The sequence below is a fragment of the Hevea brasiliensis genome, chromosome 14 (genome assembly GCF_030052815.1).
Source record: "Hevea brasiliensis isolate MT/VB/25A 57/8 chromosome 14, ASM3005281v1, whole genome shotgun sequence".
Taxonomy (NCBI): Eukaryota; Viridiplantae; Streptophyta; class Magnoliopsida; order Malpighiales; family Euphorbiaceae; genus Hevea; species Hevea brasiliensis.
The window spans coordinates 3804373-3814913 of record NC_079506.1 but is presented as its reverse complement, the minus strand read 5'-3'; the positions used below and the strand labels follow the sequence as shown (position 1 = coordinate 3814913).

Below are 10541 nucleotides of genomic sequence, written 5' to 3'. Positions count from 1 at the left end.
GAATGGTGCCACATTGCACACGCAAAAGCAATATGATCCCACAAATAAGGAGACACGATAGTACATAATTGTCCATCATTCGTGTGGAATTGCTCACTACCATGTGTTGTGATTCCAAAGAGAACGTTAGAGCATCCAATCAAATTCAAAAATTCACACTATTAGATGGAAAATCTTGGCCAATTTTTTCTTTGAATTATTTTCTTTTTTTGGAGAAATTATTGAATCCATTCAAAACATTAAATTTTAGTATTTTTTTTTTTACATTTATATGTATGTGAATCTTTCACAAATAATAGAAGAATAGATTGTGTATATACGTAAGTAAAGGAACACTAAAGCATGCACTTGTTCATACAAGTTGACAACCATCTGATGAACTTGATTTGATGATTGTTAACTCAAGCACATGATACAACACTTATTAATTTATGGTAATTTATTTCGTCTTAAATTCAATTCGATTCAAGATTAAAATCTATTTTTTTAAAAAATAAATTTTAACCATTAAATTTAATTCAAAAGCATTTTCCAATCCAATCTCAACACCCCTAATTATTTAACTAAGATCAATCATGCAAAAGGGAGATACAACTTAACTAAGCCTTTATTCCTAAAATTTGGGGTCGGCTATGTGGATTCTCTTTTTCCACTTTAAACGATTTTAGGTTAAATCCTCGGAAATGTGTAATGCTTCTAGGTCATGTTGTACTACTCTCCTCCAAGTCAGTTTAGGTCTATCCCTTCTTTTCTTTCTATTCTCTAACCTAATGTGCTCTACTTGTCTAACTGGAGTCTCCGTATGTCTACGCTTCACATGACCAAACCATCTCAATCTCCCTTCTCTCAACTTATCCTTAATTAGTATGAGTCCTACCTTTTCTCTAATACTCTCATTACGGACTTTATTCAGTCTAGTATGACCACTCATCCACCTTAACATTCTTATCTCTGCAACTCTTATCTTAGACACATACAACTTCTTCAGTGTTTAACACTAACTATCATATAACATGGTTGGTCGTATGACTGTACGATAAAATTTTTCTTTCAACTTATTGAGAATCTTTTGATCACATAAAACTCCAATGGCATTTTATATATATATACATAAATATTTTGCTCAACAACAGAATATATGATTTGTAATATAAAAACAAGGAATTATTGTGATATTACATTTTAAAATATTATCATCATCACAAGGTGATATCACATGGATTAATAAATTGATTCAAGACTGACCATTAGCACAAGTTCTTAGTGAAAGTAACATTATTTTCTTAATGTGGACCTATCTCTTTCAAATTTTATTGATGCTAACTTTATTATTTCACCAGCCATCCCTCTACAATTGTTGCTTTCATCGTATGAAGCCATTTTTGTGTAGTCTATCATGCATATGTCTTCTCTTATTTTGAAATTGCTAAGAAAATTATATATATAAATCTATGATATTAGTGGCATTACTCCTCCACAATGGAGGTTGTTGGTGGTTGGTTGGGTGGTTATAGATGATGGCCATTGAGAGGTCACACCAAATATTTTTGCACTTGTTGTTTGGGAGATATTACATAATATAACCGTGATTTTATGTCAGCATTTGACATGCAATGACAAACTGATTATAGAATAACAATTAAATATAAAATGATAGTTATTATTTATAAAAAATTATTTTTAATATATGAATAAAATTAAATTTTAAGGGACCTATTATAATTTAATTATTACTCTATGATTAGCTATCATTTTATGAAGGCTATCCTACATAAAATTATCGTTGTATAATATAATTTTCCGTTGTTTGGCTCCAAAAAATTTGTAATTGAAAAGAAATAATTAAAAAAACTACCAAAAACAGGCAAAGACAATCCATATTTGAATTATTGTGCATCACTTTTATGGAGATCCCATCCTTGGGATTATTGTGTGTCACTTTCTGGAGCTCAATAATTCAAAGTGCTAATTAGACATGGAATTGTTGCAGAAATTATTTAAGTGGTAGATAATAACTAAAGAATAAAATATCATCTTGGCTCAATTTTCACTTTTTCTATTATCAGTGTTTTTCACTTGTCATATCGTCTGGTGTCACATAAACTTATAATTTTCTTTTTTTTGTTTAATGGCTAAAAAATATAATAATAAGAAAAAAAAAAACAAATGTGTTAAGAGAAATTATTAGGTTCATCTGGTGCACACGTATCATCTCTCATAATTATGTTGAACCCACTCTCTACATTGTAGGAAAGATCCACTTTTCTGTGAGAGAGTGAACACTATTTTTTAGTACTCCCGGTGTATCTAATAATTAGCCATGTGTTAATTACTACCAGTTTAGCCTATCGTTCTCGGTTTAAACCACTCTAAAAGACACATTGATCATGAAGTAATGTTAGAAGTAGACCTGGCCATCAGGCTGGTTCCTATTCAAACCAGCCCAGAATCCCTCTAAGATTTCGATTTTGATTTAATTTGGTTTGATTCAAATCTAACAAATGCATCAATCTTAGGCGTGTTTATATCATACATGCATTAATATTTTCACATTTTTAATAAAATTATCAAATTAAGTTGATAAACAGTATTTCTTTTTTAAAAAGAGAGTCAATTTTTTAAAAAAATCTTTAACTTAATAATATTAGAATTATATTCAGTACTATTAAATTTTAAATTCAAATCTTAATTAAAATAAATTATATCAAAATTTATTTAATAAATAAATAATATTAGATTAATATTACCATTTTAAAATCACAAAAAAGTTATATTTAGAGTAATATTTTTGAGATAATCATCTATAGTAATCTACTAATGTATTTTGATAATGATAATTACGTTTTATTTGAAAAAATAATTTTATTAAATAAACTAAATTTATAAAATTATTTATAATATTTATTTGTTAAATAATAAAATACTTCTTAAAATTTTTAATTATTTTCAAAATTAATTAGTTGTCGGCAAACCATATAGGTTTCTATGTATTCCTTTCAAGTCTCAATCCAACTCAAGTATTGGAGCATATTTTAAATAGTGCATGAAGGAAAAAAAAATATGCATTATTTGAGATACAATTTTAATGCCTTTTGATCATACCATCAAATTCCATTTGTATGGTGGCCAATTGTCCATGTGTCACAAAGCAATGATTAAAGTTAAATAATATCCATAGTTACCATATATATGGCTCTCACATTAATGTCACATCATAATTGTGTTCCACATGCTATAACTTTTTTGTGCCATATAATGTGACATGAAGATATTGGTGTATATTTTAACATTGCACAATAAAAATTTTCTATATAGGAATTACAATAATATTTTCAAGAAAAAACAATAATTTGTCAAATAGAATAATTGATGGAGTTTAAGACTTATAGAGTAGAAAGAGTTTAAGAGTTGCATAGTAGAAAACAAAGAATTTGATGGAGTGGTTGAGAATTCATTTTTAGTTTATCAACTTTAGATTTAATTCACTTGATGTATATAGTAGTGTTTGAGGAGTTAATGATCAATATATATATATAAATAAATATTGTTAATTAAAATAGTTTAAATTTATAATTATAACACTAAAATTAAGTTATCATTTTTATTTATAAATTTTTGACCCTTTAATCATTGGTTGTCAATGAATAACTTATTATCAACATCTAATCGCCATAGCTAAACTCAATAAACCCTTAGTCTAATTATGGTTGCTAACATTTATTAGATATTGACATTAGCTATGTAAATTGAGAAAATATAGCCTCATCCAATATGTATATTCCTTCTTTAAAAAGCCTATGATTAATTGAATATTCTTTCTTTAATTGCCTAAAGCTTAGCCCTTCACAAAGAAGCAAGCTCATAGCTATGTTCGAAGGGTGAATTACATAAATGATAACTCAATTTTAGGGTATGTATCAGTAAAATATTTAAATATAAATTTATAATATAAAATTTTTAATTTTTAATTTAAGTAATATTAAACTTCTATGACATTTAATAGTAAATTTTTAGGTTATTTTTGCTAATGAGACACTTGTCATATTAAAATTATATTTTCTCTTTATAAATTTGATACTTATCGAGAAAAAATTTAATTATATTCTCTATCTATCTACAACTACGATAATTAAAATTGCATATATTGACATTTAAGTAATTCAAAACTTATTTAATTAAAATTATCAGTCCATAAAAATATAATTTTCAATTTAATAAATATCACATCAACATAAATATCCTAAAAAATAACTACTAAAACTTATAAATTAAAATTTAAGTATCTTACTATTACATACCCTTAAGTTAAAGTATCGTCTGTATAATTTATCCCCATGTTGAAAGGCATGAAGTATGGAGAACAACAGTAGTAAATTTTAATTTAGTGATATTAAAGTCATATTTAAAATTATAAGATTTTCAATTTGAATTTGAGTCAAAATTATTTATATATTTGAATCTGAATCAAAATTATATATATATATATATATATATATATATATATATATATATATATATATATATATATGAAAAAAAAGAAAGAAAGAAAAGAAGTGCTCTTCACTGGCAACAAAGCAATATACCTATAAATTTGATAGAAGACTCAAATCCGAGTACCCTTAGGTTCAATTTATATGAAATTGGATTGGGTGACAAATTACAACGAACAGAAAAGTAGAAGCACTAAAGAAAGCATTATTGTTGCCCTGCCACCTGCATGGTAGAAACTAAAGGACACCATGTGATGATTTTGACTGGAGCTGAAATTGTCGGCAACAATGTGGGATTTAAGCCACAAGATAGTTTGTATGGGTCATTTTTTTTTTTTACTCATATGGGGTCTCAATTAGTGCAATTGATGCATGTTTGGCTTATTATTGTCCTTCCACCAATGAATAAATTGACACATCATGTGATCATTCTGAATAAAGCAACATAGAAGGGCAATAATGGATTTAAGAAACAAAAGTATGGCAATTTTACCACTATTTAGACCTGCCACCACTCCAATTTAGATGAAATCTCTTGTTCTTCTAAGAATTTAATTATGTGTAAATTTTTTTTCACACTATATGATGCATCAATCTATTTTTAGATTCACGATCGATAGGTATTGAAACTTCAATGCAATTGGAATCTATCATATGAAAAACAAAAATTTACTGCAAGAGCACTTCTTGGAAAACTAGTAAATGGTTGCAAGAAAATCCATCTATTTTGGGAATTGTTTCACCTTCTATTGTTACAAAGACAATAGAATGATGATGGCACTGCCGAGCTTGAATTGGAGTTTAGCTCTGGGGACTTTGTTTCTATGGAGAAATCTTCACAACCAAGTGGTTCTTTCCAAGTGCGATGTTTCAACGAATACGGCTCCACAAGTGGCAAAAACTAACTTCCCTCAAAGCATGGAGGTCTCAAGGTCTGGAATCGGGCAGTGTGGGATTAAGACACCCAATAGACAACAGTACACAATAATATGATGAGGGATGTTGCGTCCCATATCACTGGTAGGGTCCGTAGGGCAATCTGGGATATAAGCCCAAGGCATGGAATGGTGCCACGTTACAGAAGCAAAAGCAATATGATCCCACAAATAAGGATTGAACACTACCATGTGTTGTGATTCCAAAGAGAATGTTGGAGCATCCAATCAAATTCAAAAATTCACACTTTATTATATGGAAAGAACTTGGTTAATTTTTTCATTGATTTATTTACTTTTTTTTGGAGAAATTATTGAATCCATTCAAAACTTTAAATTTTAATGTATTTTTTAACATTTATATATATATATATATTGTAATGCCCATGCTCCAACTACTAGAGAAATTGTTCGCTTTGGCCTACTTCGTCTTGAGCCTCACGTTTTTGTGCCGTAGAATGGAGAACTTCCCAGTAAGTCACCCATCTTAGGATTTCTCTCAAGTGAGAATGCTTAACCTCGTTGATGCATGCATTTTAGATCATCATTTAGGTGTAATTTTTGCACATAATTTACCCTTGTTCATAGCTATTATTCTTAGTTTAATTTTTGGAATTTATTTGTTTTGTAGGTTAAATTTAGAGAAATTTAGTGTATTTTGATCAGAGTAGCCATTTGGAGGAGATTAGAGTTGAATTGCAAAAATTTTTTAAGTTGAGTAAAAAATGGCCGAGAGTTACACAACCTGCGACACAACCGATTTAGCTTATGTCGCAAGTTGTGTCGATCGTCAAATATTCAGGCCGAGAGTTACACAACCTGCGACACAACCCGCGACACAACCGATTCAGCCTATGTCATTTTTACTGGAAATGGCTGACGTGGCATTTCTGTTACTTTGATCTTATACCTCACTTCCACCTTTTTTACCCATTCTAGGGCAGACCCCTAACCCATATAAAGTCTCCTTTATCATTTCCTTTCCATAAGGAGGAAGAGAGGCATTTTTGGCAAGAAAAGAAAGAGAGAAAGAGGGAGCACGTGAAGCCATTTCTGCAGCAGCAGGAGGGAGCTCTTTCTGCACTTTCCAGCAGCAGTTTCTGCAGCATTCTTCTGGGTTTTTCTATTCCTTAACTTAGATTTCCATTATTTCTTCATTTATACACTTGGGTTTGACTTGAAACTATGATTTGTGAGTAGTTATTTGAGATTCTAGAGATGGGTTTGTAAATATTATTTTGTATTGTGGTTTTGAACTGATTTAGTCATTTAATGAGGTTTGTTACATTTTGATTTATTGCTTGTGAGCTTGTTGCCTTGCTTGATGAATGGGCCCTCATTAAGTTAAGCTTTAATCCTTAATAGATGGACTGAAAAGTGAATATTAGGGATAGATAATTTTGTAATAAACTTAGTTTTCTTGGTGTTAGAGATAAGCTAAGAGGATTAAGGAGACTTTCCAAAATCAATTAGAGCTTTAATTGGGTTTTTGTTAGGTTTGAAATACCGTGAAAACAGGGTTTGATTTAATGAAAACCAACTTTGAGATGCTTGAAAAGGGTTTCAAAAATTTAAGTATTGATTTCCCTCAAAATTACAATTCTCATGTGTTTGGCTAAATTAGGGATAAACCTCATGCAAATAATATTGAAAATCCAATCTCTAGAATCACTTTAATTTTTATTGAATTTAGATTTAATTCCTCCAAATTTCATAAATAGCAAATTTCAATTTTAATTTTGGTAATCTAGTTTAATTAATTTTAGTTAATTGTTTGATTTAGTTTAAAATCCTCAAATACAAATTTTAATTTCAAATTTTATTTTTAATATCTTTAAATTTTGTCATTCTAATTAGCTTATCCTTTTATTTCCAATTTAAGTACAATTCCCTGTGGGATCGATATCATTTTTTAAAACTATACTAATGTGACCCGTGCACTTGCGGATACAACATCAAGTTTTTGGCGTCGTTGCCGGGGAATTGTTTGTTTTTAAGTTGGATTTTAATTGTTTTAAGCTAATTAGAATTTTTATTTTCTTTTATTTTCACTACTGTTCCTTGTGTTTTTCAGGTATTTTTCTTGTTTATGAGACGATCGAAAAGCACAAGTGACACTGAATTGTTGTTCAACCCTAAAATTGAAAAATTCTGTCGAGCCAACAAAAAGGAATACAAGAGAAGAAAGGAAGCAGAAAAAGAAGAACAACAAAGATTTGAGCAAGAGGTGACAATTGAAAATATGGAGAATCAAAATAGAGCTATTGGTGGAAACAATGGAGGAAATGAGCAAAATAGGCAAAATGAAGTGGTTAATCAAAATGATCCTCAAAGAAGATCCATGTTAGATTATGCTTTTCCTAGATGTGCAGATGTGAGAGATAACAGACCTATTATTGGAGCTAATCAATTTGAGTTAAAGACTGGTCTCATTCAAATGGTTCAAAATTCACAATTTGGAGGTAGTCCACTTGAAAATCCTCATTCTCATTTGAAGAAATTTTTGATGATATGTGGCACACAAAGGCAGCCTGGAGTTTCAGATGAAGTGATTCGGCTCACCTTATTTCCATTCTCTCTTCGGGATTCAGCATTGGAGTGGTATGACTCACATCCACAAGCTACTATAGCTATTTGGGAGCAGCTATCTCAAGCTTTTCTATCTCAGTTTTTCCCACCTGGGTAGACTACTCATTTGAGGAATTTGATGGTAGCTTTTAAGCCAAGGGATGATGAAACTTTGTATGAATCTTGGATGAGATTTAAGGAGCTTGAAAGGCAATGTCCTCATCATGAAATACCCAAATGGATGATTGTTCAGAATTTTTACACCAGAGTTACTCCAGCCATAAGAAACACAATTGATTCACAAGCAGGAGGAGATTTCATGAGAATGACAAGTGAAGAATGCTATGATTTATTAGAGAAGATTGCTCATAATACCCATTTGTGGGGAAATCCTAGAGCACTTGAGCCAAAGAAGGCTAGGATTTATGAACTTGACTCAGTTAGCTACATGAATGCAAGATTTGATCAGTTAACTCAGCTTCTTAGTGATTTTTGCACAAAGGCAACAACCTCAACTCCTACAACTATGCAACAAGTTACCTTCACAGATGGAACCCAAAGTTGTGGAGTTGATTATTCTTCTTATGGTGATGATTGTTTGCAAGAACAAGCTACTTATGCAGGAGGTTATCAACAGAAACCTATGGGAAATTCTTATTCTAATGTGAACAACTCAACATGGAGACCACAAGCAACTTTTGCTCAACAAAGTCAAAGCTCAAATTATGCTCATAACCAGCAGTATATGCAGCATAATAGGCCTCAATTTCAGCCTCAATTTCAGCCCACAAGGCAGCCACAACCTGGATATCAAGCAAGAGCACAACAATCCCTTCCACCTCATGAACCGAAGCCAACCTTGGAAAGCATGATGGAGAAATTTTTGGCTGAACAAAGCAAGATGAATAGCAAATTGGAGGAAGAAATGCAACACATGAGACAAACGATGGATTAATTACAAGCCCACAGCCGCATGTTGGAGACTCAATTGGCTCAACAAGCAAGCTCATCAGGAAGCAAATCCTATGGGAAACTACCTAGCCAACCACAAAACCCTCATGAACAATGTAAGGTTGTGACCTTGAGAAGTGGTAAGAAAGTTGGTCTAGAGAGTGAAAACAAGAGAAAAGAAAAAGAGAGCACAAAAGAAGAAAATTCAGTTGAGAGCAAGAAAAATGAAAAAGAAGAAGAAAGCAAAAGTGAGCAAGATGAAGGAGAGAAACCATACATCCCACCTGAACCTTACAAGCCCAACCTTCCCTACCCTCAAATATTCATCAAGCATAAGCTAGACAAACAATTTGGCAAATTCCTTGAAGTGCTAAAGAAGTTGTATATCAATGTGTCATTCACTGAGGCACTATCCCAAATGCCAAGTTATGCCAAGTTTTTGAAGGAGATTCTTTCCAACAAGAGAAGGCTAGAAGATTATGATACCATCAACTTGGGAGAGCAATGCAGTGCTATAATTCAGAAGAAGTTACCTCCCAAACTCAAAGATCCAGGTGTGTTTTCCATCCCTTGTCATATTGGTGATAATTGTGTGGCAAATGCCTTATGTGACCTTGGAGCTAGTGTCAGCCTAATGCCACTTTCAATATATGAGAAGTTAAATATGGGAGAGTTGAAGCCCACAAACATGTATCTTTCATTGGCTGACCGTTCAATTAAGTATCCAGAAGGCATTCTAGAAAATGTGCCTATCAAGGTTGGGAAATTCTACATTCCGGTGGACTTTGTCATTTTAGATATGGAAGAAGACACAAAAGTTCCTATCTTATTGGGAAAACCCTTTTTGGCAACAGCTGGTGCATTAATTGATGTAAAGGGTGAGAAATTGACACTTAGAGTGGGAGATGATCAAATGATATTCAACATCAATCCTGCCATGAAAAGGAAACATGAAGAAGTTGAGTCTTGTTTGCGGGTAGATATTATTGATGAGATTGTTCAAGAGCATTTCAGAAAAAGCTATCCACAAGACCATCTTGAAAATTGCTTAGTCCATGGTGGGAGCATTGATGATGACAATCACAACATAACTGCTTTTGCACAACACTTGGAGAGCTCTCCACCACATCCTGAAGCCACAACTTTCAACTTGAAGAAGTGCAAAATTTGGAAATCAAACAACCATCATTAAAGATAGAGGATGCCCCAAAGGTAGATTTTAAACCTCTTCCTTCCAACCTCAGGTATGCTTTTCTTGGACCAAATGGAACATATCCTGTTACAATTAATGCATCTTTGACTGATATTGAGAATGAAAAATTGTTGAGAGTTTTGAGAGAATATAGAAGAGTTTTGGGTTATGCAATTGATGATATAAAGGGAATTAGTCCAACAGTTTGTATGCATAGGATTTTCCTAGAGCCTTATAGTAAACCTTCCATTGAACACCAAAGAAGATTGAATCCTACAATGAAGGATGTTGTGAAAAAGGAAATCCTAAAATTACCAGCTGCTGGAATTATTTACCCCATTTCTGACAGTGAGTGGGTTAGTCCTGTGCATGTTGCACCAAAAAAAGGTGGGGTGACAGTTGTTA

At 31.8% G+C, this 10541-nt stretch overlaps 1 non-coding gene across 1 annotated transcript; it reads right to left on the bottom strand.

Annotated features, from left to right (window-relative positions):
• Nucleotides 1-8117: 8117 nt before the first annotated feature.
• Nucleotides 8118-8224, bottom strand: LOC131173654 (small nucleolar RNA R71). The gene has a single exon (XR_009143967.1). It is a non-coding gene; the product is annotated as a small nucleolar RNA R71 (small nucleolar RNA).
• Between the last annotated feature and the right edge of the window lie 2317 nt (nt 8225-10541).